At 36.8% G+C, this 15,878-nt stretch overlaps 1 long non-coding RNA gene across 1 annotated transcript in view; it reads left to right on the forward strand.

Annotated features, from left to right (window-relative positions):
• The window catches only part of LOC138153338 (uncharacterized), a 125,279-nt gene that overhangs the window by 22,905 nt on the left and 86,496 nt on the right, over positions 1–15,878 (forward strand). The window lies entirely within an intron of this gene.

The following is a 15,878-nucleotide window of genomic DNA, read 5'->3' on the forward strand; positions in this document are numbered from 1 at the left end:
ATAGATTTTTAAAAAAATGCATTGTCAATATAGCTTGGTCCTTTAAGGCATTCATAAAATCCAGTGCCTCAAGCAACTCTATAAGACTATCTAAATTGCAGAGAAGGTGCTGCCTTACAAAAGGCAGCTTCTTCCCCTAGAAGTTCCCTATACTAATGAAATCATAGGTCCAGTATCTGTCTGTCTGTCTGTCTATCTATCTATCTATCTATCTATCTATCTATCTATCATCTATCATCTATCTATCATCTATCTATCTACCTGTCTGTCTGTCTATCTTTCTGTATATCAATCTATTTTATATACGTGTGTGTATCTGTGTAAGTGAGGCAATATGGTATAATGGAATGGATACTGAAATTAGTTAGAGTTATAATTCCTAGACAGGAATTATAGCTCACTTACTTTGTCTCTGTGACCTTGTAAAAGTAATTTATTCTCCCTAAACCTCAATTCCCTCATCTCTAAATTGTGCATAACAATAATACTTATAGTACTTATTTGAGAGGATTAGTATGAGAAAAGTCCTCCTTAAAACATAAGTACATAGCTGGTAGCAGTGATTATGTACAGCCCATATATACATGTGTGTGTATGTGTGGATACATATGTATATCATTTTTTTAAATCTATGTGTTTATGGATAACTCTTCCATATATAATTATACAGATTTCTAACTTCTAAATTGTCAAAAAAACCTAGAAGAACGCCTCCAGTACTTTGAGTAGAACTTCCATAGAGGATTCATAGAAGGACATGCTCAAGAATCACAGGTTAGTTGTGATATGCTCTGACAGAAAGAGTATCTGAATTAAAGAGATCATACAGCAATTAAAATATTGATTACAAGCTTTATTACACAGAGACAGAAGGAAAAGGAGGCCATTCTGGAAGCAGATCCCATTTCTCATATGAAAATTTTACAAAACACATATAAAAATTGGGAATTACATAGAAAGTCAGGTAAATTCTGACCACCAGATGCTCCTGGTTTATCAGAACCATGTACTTGAGCTTTCTTGAGGTAACTAGGGAGCCTAGAAATCAGTCTTATAGTATGGAGGTGGAAAAACTAATAGAACTTTCCCCTTTCCATTCTCCATGTCTCCTTTCTACCCTTTCTTCCACTTCCTCCTTAAAAAAAATAACAAAGTACTTTATCCAGAAGTCTCTCATTATACTAAGGGGAAATGTAACCTAGGTCTTTGAACCAGTTGTGGCTACCTTGGGAGTTCCAGGATTGGAAGCCATGGAAAGAATCTTTGTTGAGCTGACTCCAAGGTCTGAATTCATTAGAATAAAATGTGAACAAGGATCACAGGTTAGATTTGGAGAAGTTTGAACAGTCCTTCTAGAAGTAGAGTTTATTATGATTGTAGCTGTGGAGGATGGAGTGGGTAAGATGATGGTTAGCTATATGCATAGGCCCTTCTCCTTCTCTCCAAAGTCCTCTATCTGAATGAGATCAATGAGGATATCCACACAGCAGGATGAGGGATGCCTATACCTTTGATTCTCAAGTTGATCCTGAAGTGCTATCATTTCTTTTTTCTGGGTCTGTTAGTCAGCCTAAGTCCTCTTGTTCTTGGATTGTGATGAAAGGCCTGTGGGTGTGAAAATGTTAGTCATCTTCTTGAAGGGAGATCACTTTTTTCATAACTACCCATAGGATCGTTGGAGTTGAAGGATCATGCATGGAGGAATCAAAAGTGGGCATACTCTTTTACTATGTAGTAGTAATGCTAACATAATACAGTAAGCATTTATTAACGGCTTACTGTGTGCCAAACACTGTGCTAAGCACTGAGGATACAGATAAGAAAAGGAAATACAAGTCAAATTGGGAGCACGATGATGGTAGGGTATGAACCAAACAGTGAAACTGGTGGGAAACGAAGAACTGGCTGAGCTTCTAGTCTTCTTCAAAGGGAGGTTTGGGGAGCATAATTTCATAATCATAATTATAATAGCCTTTTTCAGTGCTTTAAAATTTGCAAAGTTCTGTGCTACCTAATCTCATTTCATTCTTACAACAAACTTGTGAGGTAAATATCATAGATGGAATTATCTCTTTTCCACATATGACTCTCAGAAAACACACAGGACTTGCCAGCTAGTCCATTGTCAGAAGCAAGATTTGAATCTAGGGCTTCCTAACTCCAACGGCACTTGATCCACTACTCTCTTGCCGTTTGGTTTCTATATAGTAACTTTAAAAGACTTCAGAGTTCATGTATTCAATCAGTCAATAAGAATTTATTAAGTACCTACTATGTGCTAGGTACTCTAGGCACATAGCTTTAGGGGACACAAAGAAAAAATCAAAAGTCTTTCCTCAAGGAGCTTACATTTTAACAGGGGAGACAATATGTACCTATATAAGCATATACATGATACATACAAAGTAGATTCAAAGTACCTTTAGCAGGGAAAGAATAAGCATCTGGGGTAATCAGGAAAGACTTCATGAAGAAGATGTCATTTGAGTTGACCTTTGAAGGAAACCAGGTATTCTAAGAGGCAGAGTGTGAATCAAGAGAACATTGCAGGCATAGGGGACAATCAATAGGAAGGCAAAGAGATAGGAGCTAGGTGTATGTGAGGAACAGCAAGTGGGCCGTTATTGTTGGATCTTAAAGTATGTAGAGGGAAGCAATTCATAAGAAGAGTGAAAAGATAGGAAAGTGCCATGATGTAAAGAGTTTTAAATACCAAACAGATGAATTATTTTTTCAGATCTCTGCTAAATTGTGAACCTGGGTGACTGGAAGGATTATGGTGCTTTTAGCAATAATAGACAAGTTCAGAAAAGGGGTAGGTTGTAGGCAGGAAAGATAATGAATTGTGTTTTAGGCATGTTGAGTTTAGGTCCTACAGGGCACCCAACTTGAAAAGGCCAATAGTTCCTGATAGCTAGAACTCTGGAGATAAGATTATATTTAGATCTGGCAATTGTCTGCCTAGAGATGGTAGTTTAATTTATCACATGTAATTTATACATATATTCACACTTATGTGTGTGCATATGTATTTATCTTCCAAATTTTTAGATGCTAACTTTTGCACTATATATATTTTTAAAGTAGAATTCTAATCCTAGCTTCAGGGATAGACTTCAGAGATGATGGTTGAAGTGAAATAATATATAAAGTGCTTTGTAAACCTTAAATCATTATATAAATGCTTATTATTATTTTCTTCATGTAGACATGAATTAAATGTCTGCCTCACCATATTTTCCTTCAACCTCTCCTTATACCTCCAGTATCAGAGATAAAATAGAATCTTTGCATTGCAATAGTACTTTGCAGAAAAGTCTATTCCAACTTTTATTTTCCAATGGGGACACTGGGGCCCACAGAGTTTAAATGGTTGGCCTAAAGTTGCCTTCTGGAACTGTGGAATTCTATAGATAATTGTTTGAAATCCGAACACTTTAAGTGTCATCTTCAGGCCTAATAGAATATGGACACCAGTGGCATAAGGCCCATTGACAAAAGTTTAGAGGCCAAACCTAAACCTCATTGGAACCAGAGATAGTCAATTATCACTTAACCTTTCTATTTGAAATGGTAACATGGTCTGCTTCTGTTCTCTGTCAGGAGGGTAAGTTTTTAATGCACATCTTGAAAGGATTAAAGGTAGATTCAGGTGTATTTTTATACTTACCAATGATATTAGACAGCTGCACAAATTGACTAACATTTGATAACATGTACATGTTATTGTAAGTTTCAAGTCGGTATCAACCGGAGTGGAATATAATAATAACTGACATTGATATAATACTCTAAATTTTACAAAGTACTTTTATTTGTATTAATTAAATTCATTTAGCATTTTTAAGAGCTGTACTAGCTCTTGATGGTGAAAAGACAAAAAAGAAACATTCTCAGCTCTCAAGGAACTTATAATTTACATGTAATGTAGGGGAACAAACTATACATAAATAAATAATTAACTAAGTAAATAAATTGTACATGTGTGTGTGTAGAATGTATTATAGACCAAAAAATCAACCATATACTTGTAGGTTACTCCTCAATCTGCTACTAGACTCATTTTCATATTTAATCTGATTGTTTTCGACTCTAAAATAATACACTCTTTATAAATTTTACTGTATAATTAATACAGTTGAAATATTTTTATTTATTAATCAATTGGCTTGAACTTCCACCCTAGTTTATTCAATATTATTTATTGAACAAATTGGAGACACCTTCTTTCAATAATTACTTATATCCCTTTATACATGGTATCCCAAAAGTGTTAGCACAGTTTAAAGCTTTACTAGTTTAAATATATTGTCCCTTAGTCTCTTATATTTAAATTAAAATGACCAAATACATAAATTAATATGAATTCCACAATAAAATAGATGCAGATAATTTTTTATGATTTTTTTTTCTTTGAGAAGCACTACCACCAATGTCACATTAATCACTCTCTGCAACACCAGAGTGTTTCTTTTTAAATCTGGAAATATAGTTTCCCCATTCAAATAAATCCAGATATTGATTAAAGTCTTACAAGAATCTCTTTATGTTTTTTCTCAGACTAAGAATTAAATTCAGTATCTCAGGAAATGCATTTTTGGGGGTCCTTTCTTTAGTCATCATAAGAAACAATCATTAAATTATGATGAAGCACTTATTATATATCAGGCACTGTGCTAAGTACTGGGGATACAAAAAGAGGCAAAAGCTAATCCTTGCCCTCCAGGAGCTTACAATCTAAAGAGTAAAAAAGTAACACATGCACATTTTACATGTGTGTGTGTGTGTGTGTGTGTGTGTGCGTGTGTGTGTGTGAGAAGCAAGCTGTAGACAGAATAAATTTTGTTGTTCGGTCATTCTTTTCAGTTGTGCCTAACTCTTTGTGACCCTATTTGGTTCTCTAGGCAAAGATACTGTAGTGGTTTGCCATTTCCTTTTCCAGCTCATTTTACAGTTGAGGAACTGAAGCAAACAGGGTTTTGTGACTTGCCCAGGCTCACACAGTATAGTTGTGTCTGAAGTTGGATTTGAACTCAGGGAGATGAGTTTTCATGACTTCAGGCTGGCACTCTATCCATTGTGCTACCCAGCTGCTCCTATATGCAGGATAAATAAGAAATAATTAACAGAGAGAAGGTATTATAATGCAGAATTTACATTGTAAACTTTTAATTCCTCACATATTCTTTATAGATTTTTCTTTCCATTTCTTCATAATTGCTTAGACAATTCTCACAATAAAAGTTTCTCTTTCTTCCTTTCTTTCTTCCTTCCTTCTCTTTCTTTCATTTCTTATCTGTATCTATATTGATGTAGAAATTTGACATAAATACAAAGCAATATATGGAATGGGCCGCTAGGTGACACAGTGATTAGAGTGCTGGGCCTGGAGTCAGGAAGACTCATTTTCCTGAGTTCAGATTTGGCTGCAGACACTTGCTAGCTGTGTGACCTTGGACCAGTCACTCAATCCTGTTTGCCTCAGTTCTTCATCTGTAAAATGAGTTAGAGAAGGAAATGGCAAGCCATTCTGGTATCTTTGCCAAGAAAATCCTGAATTGGGTCACAGAGAGTTAGGCATAATTGAAAACGACTGAAAAAAAGAAATTATGGAATGGATTTAAAAATGTTTTATGAAGGGGATGGCACATTAGTGAGTCTTAAAAGACAGTAGAGATATGAAAAGGTGGAGCTGAGGTGGAAAAGAATCTCAGGAAAAGGCATGGAGATAGCAGATGGAACATCTTGTGCCGTGAATAGTAAGAAAGCTTGGCTTTGGCTGGACTGTGGCATGCATATACAGCAATGATGTGAAATAATTCCAGACAGATAGGTTGGAGCAAGATTGTGAAGAGTTTAATATGCCAAACAGATGAGTTATATGACATCTTAGAAGCAGTAAGAAGCCACAGGAGCTTCTTGAGTAGGGAGCCACTTTGTTAGATGTTTCATATAGGAATGGTGACTTGGCAGCCATGTGAAGGAAGGTTTGAAGAGGAGTGACATTGGAGTCCAAAAGACAAGTCAGGAGAGCCTGAATTAGGGGAATGGCTGTCTAATGGAGGTACTAAATTGGATCTGAAAGATACTGTTGAGGTAAAATTGACACAGTGAAGCAATTAATGGAACATAGGAGATGAAGGAAAGCAAAGTGTTAAGGATGACTCTCAGGTTGTGATCTTGAATGTCAAAAAGAATATTGTGCCCTCAAAATTGGGGGGAGTACAGCTTATAACACTAGTTCATTTGATTCTCACAACAATTTTGTGTTAGGCACTGCAGATACTATTATTCCCATTTTACAGATGAGGAAATTGAGTTTATGAGATTAAATGAATGACTTGGCCATAGTCACATAGTAAGGGTCTAAGGCAGGATTCAAATTGTAGCCTCTCCCAACTCTAGGCTTAGGAGTCTTGCCATTGTTTTTCCCATCTTCTTAACAACATATAGCCTTTTCCTTACATTTAGGATTAAATTGTAGAGATTATAGGTACATAGGATTTCTGCTCATTCTTTTTTTTTTCTTTTTAGTTTACTTGGACCAGAAAATGACTCAAAAAGCTTTTTCTATAGTCCAACATCTTAATTCAAGTAAGTGATTCATCTAGGCAAATAATTATGCAGAATTTCTAAAGTTGCTACAAATAAAAGAAACGTGATTAACAAACAACATGCCACTAGAATGTCTCAACTTATTTACTTTGGATCCTAATAACCTTTATTTACCTAATGTACATGCCTGATGGTTTTTGCAAAGGGTTTTATGCATGTCATTTGGGAATTGATAGTGCTACAACTATTTTACTGAACTTGTTAAATTCCCATTGACCCCATCGACACATATCAGTTCCGGTAACCACCACCTCCTTTGGTTCCACATACCATAGGGTTAAGAAAACACAAGCATATGCCTTATGCAAACATTCCTCAGGAGAAAGAATTGATCTTTACTTTTCAGGTTGGGTCATTCTGGTGCACATATACCCCAATATCACCTACTGAACAAATGGAAAGTTGGGAATCATTCAATCACACTCTAGACCTCAGTTTCCCCATCTGTAAAATGGAGGTAATTAAACTTCTAATCCCTCATTCACATGCCTGTTGAGATAACACATGTAAAGTACTTTGTAACCATAAAACACTACATTTTATAAGCTGTTATCACTTTTATTTTTATTATTAGGAGTAATTGAGACAGAACTATCTGACATTACTCCATTAAACAAGGGAAATTTTCCCTGATGCGCTTTTAAATAGGGATTGTCAAATCTGATATTTCTTGCTTATTCAGAGGAGATTGTGAAAGATTTCATAGAGTTTAATGCCAATATCCTGAATTATCTTGTAACAATTAAAGTTAATGTGTTTCTCTATCTCCATCTTGTGTTTTCTCTTTATATACTTAGAACATAGACTCATAAAATCTCAGGTACAGAGGAGACTTTAGATAGTGTGGTAGTCCCACCCCCTAATCCATTTAAAAATCTCCCTCTATAATATCTCTAACAAGTGGTCATCTCTTCTTTGCTTAAACAATTTACTAATGTGGAACTCACAAGTCATCCAATTCTATTTTTGTAAGACTTCAGGTGGTAGAATTTTTTATTTCTTTTGAAGCAAAATCTAAGTGCCTATGGGACTTAGTCCCTGAGCCCCTATATTAGACATCCTTTGGTCCTATTTTTGCCTTCTAGAATCCCAAAGACTAAGCTTAATTGCTCTTCACTTAATAGCCCTTCAAATATTTGAAGACAACTTTCATGCTTAGTTTTAAGTCTCATTTTCTCTTATTCTAGTTAAACTTCTCCATTTTTAGGAGTTTTCTGTATGTAGCAGTTTCATTTTGAGATCCCTCACCATCCTAACCACCTTTCTCTGGATGAGTTCTGATTTGTCATTTTCCTTTTTTCAAATGGGGCCTTCATAATTCAACATAATATGCTGTATATGGTCAGACAATTGCAAAGGACAGGGGAGTTATCACCTCCCTTGCTCTAGATGTTTCGTTTGTATTGATGCAGACTCAGAGCTCATTAATTTTTGGATAACCAGAATTCATGTCTGGCAGTGGAAAGAGCTCTAGGCTCACAGTCTGGAAGACTCATCTTCCTGAGTTCAAGTCTGGCCTCAGACACTTTCTAGCTGTGTGACCCTGGGCAAGTCACAATCTTATTCACCTCAGTTCCTCATCTATAAAATGAGCTGGAGAAGGAAATGGCAAACCACTCCAATATATTTGCCAAGAGAACCCCAAATGAGGTCACAAAACATTGGACATGATTGAAAAATAAGTGACCAACTGAAAAATTCATGTTGAGTTTACAAAACCACATTTGGCAGTCTTTCAAGATCTGATGAAGGCAAAACAATAGACTCAGAAGCAGGTGATACCAGCTTCTCTGACTTACCATGTTATGGATTTCCAGGTTAATTCATAGAGTGAAAGATGGTTCTCCCAAGGTATTATTTATGGACCTTTACCTCTTTGGACTTCCTTGCCTCAGGATCAGATGACAATGGGAGTATTCTGTTAGTATAGACCACACTTAGGGGTGCCCCTTGACTTCTGGGAACATTTTCCTAATACTTAATAAATGTATATATTGATTGAGATGAGGACTATGTGTGCAAATTTTGGCATATGCTGTGAGACAATCACTATTTCAGTCAGTTTGATTCTTTTTTTGCTTTGTTGCAGAGGAGGATTCTATGGCATAGGAGTTCTATCTCTAGAAGTGACTATGTATGTTAAAATTACCAAAAGGCATTATTAAAATATTTTTAAAATACTCAAATGGATCTGTGATTTTATTAATATAGACATTCCACCCAACAATATAGATGATAAGCATTCTGTGACTGCTCATCTCATAGAGTTCTTGCTCCCCTCCTTCCATAACTTCTCCACAAGGAGTCTGACCTATGTACTGGAAGTTTTCCTCATTTTCTCATTCAATTCAATAAACATAATTAAGTGCACTATGTACCAGGCATTGTGCTAAACTCTGAGAGTACAAATAAGAAAAATAAAGATGATCTGTGCTCTCAAGAAGCTTGCAGTCTAATGGGGGGAAATAACATGCAAGAAGAAGCTAAAGAAGGAGGGACATCAGAAAGTAGCCAGCATGGAGTCTTAATGTACTGTGAAATAGAAACCCAAGAGAGATGCAGATGGAAAGTGGGGAGTTACCTGGAAAGTTTTTATCCCAGACCTCTATAAAAGAAGGTTTTGGGAGGCTTTTAGGGCTCCTTCCCTCAGCCCTCCAATCAGAGGGGAGAGGAAACTGAAGGCATTGAGAAGGTACTGAGTATCAAAAAACTGAGTTAATGCCTCATTGCATTGGGAGAGTACCAACAGAGTACTTGGCCTGCCCATCTGCCATCTGCCTTTCTTGTTATTTTAAATTCAAAAAACATAGTTGTATTCTGCATCTCACTGCCATGCAGAAATACCTGTAGAATTTTGATATTAAAAAGAATAACTTTTGCTTCCATCAGAAGCTGGTACGCAGTATAGGAGCTCTGTAATTTCTTGAAGGCAATCCAGCCCATTTTCCAACTAGTATTCAAGTCTGAGTCCAACTTTGTCAACTGTACTTTTAAACCCAGATATACGTACTGATGGGCAAGATCACCACACACACACACACACACACACACATACACACAAACATAAACACATGTATATAAATACAAATACATATATGCACATAGATGTGAAATATATTTATATAAAAGTAAAATATACTTGGTATTACTTGTGATTGATGAATCTTACAGTAAGCTCTTTAAATTTATTTTCTCTCCAACTCTTTTTCATTTTTTAATGAGGCTATATTGCCCATATTTCCCTGCCATTCTCTCTAATGTTTTACAAATTATATTCTACTCTAAATAGGTGTTGCTCTTTGCTTCCCTGACTAGCTGCTTTAGAAAGAGATTTGATAATTGTGGACTGATGTAATTTCTACGTTCTTTGGCTTACTCTTTGAAACAATTGTTTTGAATTGGTTAAAATTTCTTTAAAATGGTATGAGTTGGGGTGGTTAGGTGGCACAGTGAATAGAGCACTGGCCCTGGAGTCAGGAGGACCTGATTTCCAATGTGGTCTCAGACATTTAACACACACACACACACACACAAACACACACACTAGCCTTGTGACCTTGAGCAAGTCACTTAACCTCAATTGCCCTACTTTCCCCCTCCAAAAAAGCAAAACAAACAAAAATGGTGTGAGTCAATTTCTTTACATTTTTGTCCATTTTTCATTTTCCAAGTCATTAGTTGTTTAAATAGGTTGGGTCTGAGTAGTTGTAACTGAACACACTTTTTTCTTCTTATCATTATACTTTCTTCTAAATTGTTGTTTACTTTGGCTTCAACCTAAGCCTTTGACCATCTGACTGCATTTAGATAAATTGATTTTAGTAGCTTTCATGGTCCTGCCCCTTTTATCCATTGGCTTTGGAATTGCTTGGTATCAAGATAATTGATTTAATTTGGATGATCTTGTAAAATGCATCATAGAATTTCTCAACTTCATCCTCTGCAGTGGATATTGCTCTATATGTAGCACCAGAGGGAGCACAATGTATTGGAAAAAGTCTTGGACTTGATCAAAGAACCCAGGTTATTAATATTGGATCTGCCATTTCCTCTGTGCAACCTGGGACAAGTTCCTTAATATTTTTGCATCTTAGTTTCCTCATCTGTAAAATGAAAGGGTTTTACTAGGTGACCAATAAATGCTCTTCCAATTCTAAACCCATAGTATTATCCTAAAGGTAGTCAATTCATTTTTTTTCTTGAGTATTCTAAAATAATTACATAGGGACAGGGATTACATCTGTGATTTTGTTTGTATATGGAATTTCCATGTGAGGAAACTTCCTCTATTAATTCATGTTGACACCATCTTTGAAACCTAAGAATTTCACAGTTATTTAGAGCAGATGAAAAGAGTGAAATCCATGTAGCTTAAATAACTTGCTTAAGGAATTAAATATAGGAATTAAAGGTGCTTGCTGGGCCAATTCTGACTATCCAGTTCAATCATTCGACTTTTGTATGGAACATACAAAAGACTTATATACTATTTAAGATGACTGAAAAAAGTTAACTTAATAATAGCATGGATATCCAGAAAGAATAGAAAATTAACCTATTTGGGTAAAGCATTCCTGCCTTTGCATTTGTCTTAGTGGCCCAAAGATCAGAAATAGGCTGACACCTAATCTGCTGGTTACTTCTATGAAACAATAAGTATAGGAGGAGAACTCCTGTAAAAACATAATCTAGCAAAGTAACTGGATTTTTAAAATCTTTAATGAATTGGGACTACTTTTTTGCATGCATGGCAATTTTTAAAAAATAAATAGCTTACTTTTACACATTGTTTTAAATTATTTAATTTGGAAAATTTTTTCAGTTTGGAATAACCCAGTTTATAAATCTAAAATCCCCTCAAGTGAAAAATAGACTTTATTAAACAATCCTGTAACTTTTCTCTTCATATATCTGTTAAGAAGGGAATGAAAATTTATTAAGCTCTTTAAAAATATTAACTCATTTGATCCTCACAACAACCCTCAGAGGTAGGAATTATTATTATCCACATTTTACAATTGAGGACACTGAGTCTAAGTGACTTGTCTAGTCATATATCTAGTAAGTGTCTGAGGCTGGATTTGAACTCAGATCTTTCTGATTCTTGGTCTAGTACCCTATCCACTATATCACCTAACTGCCTTAAGACACAGGTCCTATTAACTAGCCAAACTATTTGCAATTTGGTTACCAAAGCACAGAGAGAATCTTAATTTTTACATGAGTTGAGGGACCTCTGGCTGGAGGTTAAAATAAACGTCTAGTTCAAATGTGAGTTTCCCAATTGTGAACTTTTTACCTCTGCTACCTGTAAGGGAAGGTAGGACTAGGTGACATAGTGGATAGATTGTAGAATTGCAATCAGGAAGATCAGAGTTTGATTTTGTATTGAATACTGACTAGCTGTGTGACTCTAGACAAGTCACTTAACCTCACTCAGTCTCAGTTTCCTTATCTGTAATGTCAGTCAGCTAACAAAAGTTTGCTGGCACAATGGATAGAGTACCAGCCCTGGAGTCAGAAGGACATGAGTTCAAATCTAGCCTCAGATACTTACTAGCTGCGTTATCCTAGGCAAGTTACTTAACCCTCTTTGTCTTATTTCCTCAGCTGTAAAATGAGCTGGAGAAGGAAATGGCAAACCACTCCAGTGTCTTTGCCAAGAAAACTCCAAATGGGGTCACAGAGAATCGATCATGATTGAAGTGACTCACAACAACAAAATGTGCCACAGTCATAGCTAATACAAAAGAAAGGTAAAAATATGGTCTCATTTCTCAAGAAGCGCACATTCTAATTAGGAAAGCAGCATGTAAATCACTATGTTACATGCAAACTTTGGTATAAAATGGAAGGTAATCTCAGAGAAAAAGTACCATTATGGGATGGGGGACATGAGTCCACAAATGAAAAGCTTTCTACAGAAAGTGGGATTTAAGATGAGTCTTAAAGGAAACCTGAGAAAGGAGTCATACATGAGAAGGAATAGCATTTCAAGCATGGAAGACAGCTAGTACAGAGAATAAGGATCCAAAGATCTAGCATCTTGTGCGAATAGAGGAACAGCAAGTAGGTTTGTGTTACTTAATTTTAGTGTTTGTGAACAGGAGTAAATGTAAATTAATGGGAAAGGTAGGAATGGATAAGGATGTAGAGGGCTTTAAATACCAAACAGAACTTTATATTTGATTATGTAGATAATAGGGAGTCAATGGACTTTATATAGGAGTTGACTTAGTCATAACTGTACTTTTAGAAATTCACTTTGGCTTTTCACCTTCCCCAATCCATGTAAAAAGGGGACTCCAAACAAACTTTGGAGCTGCAGAACCCACAAAATGACACAGAGAAGCTAACCTCCCACTGAGGACAGCCCAGCAGGCCAGCAGGAATCGGCCAGCAAAGTGCTCTGGGAGCCAAGCCCAGCCCCACGCCAAGGCTTTAGCCCCAGGGTGGGCCTGACCTGCTGCCAGCTAGAGGGACTCCAGATCAGCAGCAGCTATGGCTGTTTCCAGATTTATCAACACATAGATGTGAAGGACAAAGTGAGAGGTCAGTGAAGTCTGGACTTTGGGAACCAGTAAGTGGGAATGCATGGCCTTTGCCCCTGGGGCAAGAAGCCGCTGAGATGCATGCACAGCCAGGCAGGACCACGAGGCAGCTTTAGCTCCTGGCCTGCAGAGTGTAGGGGGACCAAGCACCAGTCTGAGGGGTAATTGCTCTTACTTTAACCTTCTTGGATCTGAATTGCAGTCTAGGGTGGAGGTCCTGGGCTACGTGTCCAGCTTGCCAGAGCATGTGGAGACCTCGGAGAGGGCACCCATCTCATAACTCTGGCAGCTGAGAAAACCCCAGCATTTGGGACGAAAGCTCCCCTGTCTGGTGGCAGAGTCCTACTGTGGCAAAAAGCCCAGGGGTCAAGTGACTGAGGGGCAACATGACCAGGCAAAGGAAACAAAGCAGACAGAAGATTCCAACATTACACTCCTATTTTGGGGACAAAAAGGAGCAAAGCATGGAATAGGAGGAAAACAGTGAAGTCAGAATTCCTGCACCAAAAGCTTCAAAGGAAAACACAAGCTAGTTACAGGCCATAGAGGACTTAAGAAGCAGATAAGAGAAGTGGAGGAAAAATTGGTAAGAGAAATGAGAACAATGGAAGAAAATTATGAAATGAGAGTCAACAGCCTGATTGAGGAAAATAATACCTTAAAAAACAGGCTAACTCAAATGGCAAAAGAGGCCCAAAAAGGCAATGAGGAAAAGAATGCCTTAAAAAGTCAAATTTACCAGATGGAAAAAGAATCTCAAAAGCTCACTGAGGAGAATCATTGCTTCAGAATTAGATTGGAGCAAATGGAAGCTAATGACTTTATGAGAAATCAAGATGCTATTAAACAGATCCAAACAAATGAAAGAATAGAAGGCAATGTGAAATATCTCATGGGAAAAACCACTGACCTGGAAAATAGATCCAGGAGAGGTAATTTTAAAATTATTGGACTACCTGAAAGCCATGATCAAAGTAAGAACCTAGAAATCATCCTCCAGGAAGTTCTCAAAGAAAACTGCCCTGATATTTTAGAACCAGAGGGCAAAATAGAGGTTGAAAGAATCCACCGATCACCTCCTGAAAAAGATCCCAAAAAGAAAACTCCTAGGAATATTATAGCCAGGTTCCAGAATTCCCAGATTAAGGAGAGTATATTACAAGCATCCAGGAAGAAACAATTTGAATATTGTGGAAACAATTTGAATATTGTGGATCTGGCAGCTTCTACACTGAGGGATCAAAGGGCTTGGAATATGATATTCTGGAGGTCAAAGGAGCTGGGATTAAAACCAAGAGTCACCTACCCAGCAAAACTGAGTATCATGTTTCAGGGGAAAATATGGTCATTTAGTGGAATAGAGGACTTTCAAGCATTCTTGATGAAAAAAACCAGAGTTGAATAGAAAATTTGACATTCAGATAAGAGAAGCATGAGAAGCTAAACAGGGAAAAGAAATCATAAGGAACTTATCAAAGTTGAACTATTAACATTCCTACATGGAAAAAAAATAATTGTAACTTATGAAACTTTTCTCAGTACTTGAAGGGAATATATATATATATATATATATATATATATATATATATATATATATATGAGGGTATATGGGCATATGAATACATATGTGAATGTGTGTAGGTATGTTTACAGATATATAGATAGAAGGCACAGGACCACTTGAACAGGAAAGGATGATACTTAAAAGGTGAAATTAAGAGGTAAGAGAGGAATATAATGAGAGGAGATGGGGAGAGACAGAATGGGGTAAACTATCTCATATAGAAGACACAAGGGAAAATGGCTACAATGCAGGGGAAGAATAGAAAGGCAAAAAGGAATGAGTCAACCTTATTCCCATTGAATTTGGCTTGAGGAGGGAATGAAATACACACTGAATAGGGTATCTCACCCTCCAGGAGAGTAGGGGGGGAAGGGGATGAGAGGGGGGATGATGGAAGGGAGGGCAGGCTTGGGGGGAGGGAAGTTGGAAGCACTTACTTTTGAAAAGGGATGTGATCAAAGCAAAGAATAGAACAAGTGGGAGGTGGGATAGGAGGAAGGGAAATATAGTCAGTCTTTTACAATATATCTACTATGTTATTGTTTTGCATTAGCCACACATTTACAACTTATACTGAACTGCTTATCTTCTCAGTAAGGGTGGGTGACAAGGGAGGAAGGGAATGAATCTGCAATTCAAAGTTTTAAAATCAAATATGCAAATATATAATATACATATGTACTATTATTAATACTATTTTACATGTAATTGGGAAATAAGATATACAGGCACTGGGGCATAGATATCCACTGGAAAAGTCAAAAGGGGTATGGAAGAAAATATGGGAGAGAGAATTTTGGAGGAGGGGATATCTTGTGGGACTGCTATTTTGGGGCACTGGGTAGGGGAAAACTGGGGAGAAAATTTGTAACTCAAAATCTGGTGGAAATGAATTATGTAAATCAGAAGTCAATAAAGCATTTGAAAAAAAAAAGAAATTCACTTTGGCAGCTGAACACAGGATGCATTAAAGAGTGGGGAGAGACTTGAGACAAAGGAGACCTATTCAAAGACTAAGTATTCCAGGTGAAAGGTAATAAGTTCCTGAGTTTGGATTGTGGCTTTGTATGGAGACATATATGAGAGATATTGTGACGGTAGAGATGACAAGATTGGCTAATATAATGGAGATATGGGGTGAATGAGAA

Source organism: Petaurus breviceps, unplaced genomic scaffold (genome assembly GCF_028583685.1).
Source record: "Petaurus breviceps papuanus isolate PSGF00001 unplaced genomic scaffold, PetGlider_PUasm1.0 90977, whole genome shotgun sequence".
Classification (NCBI taxonomy): Eukaryota; Metazoa; Chordata; class Mammalia; order Diprotodontia; family Petauridae; genus Petaurus; species Petaurus breviceps.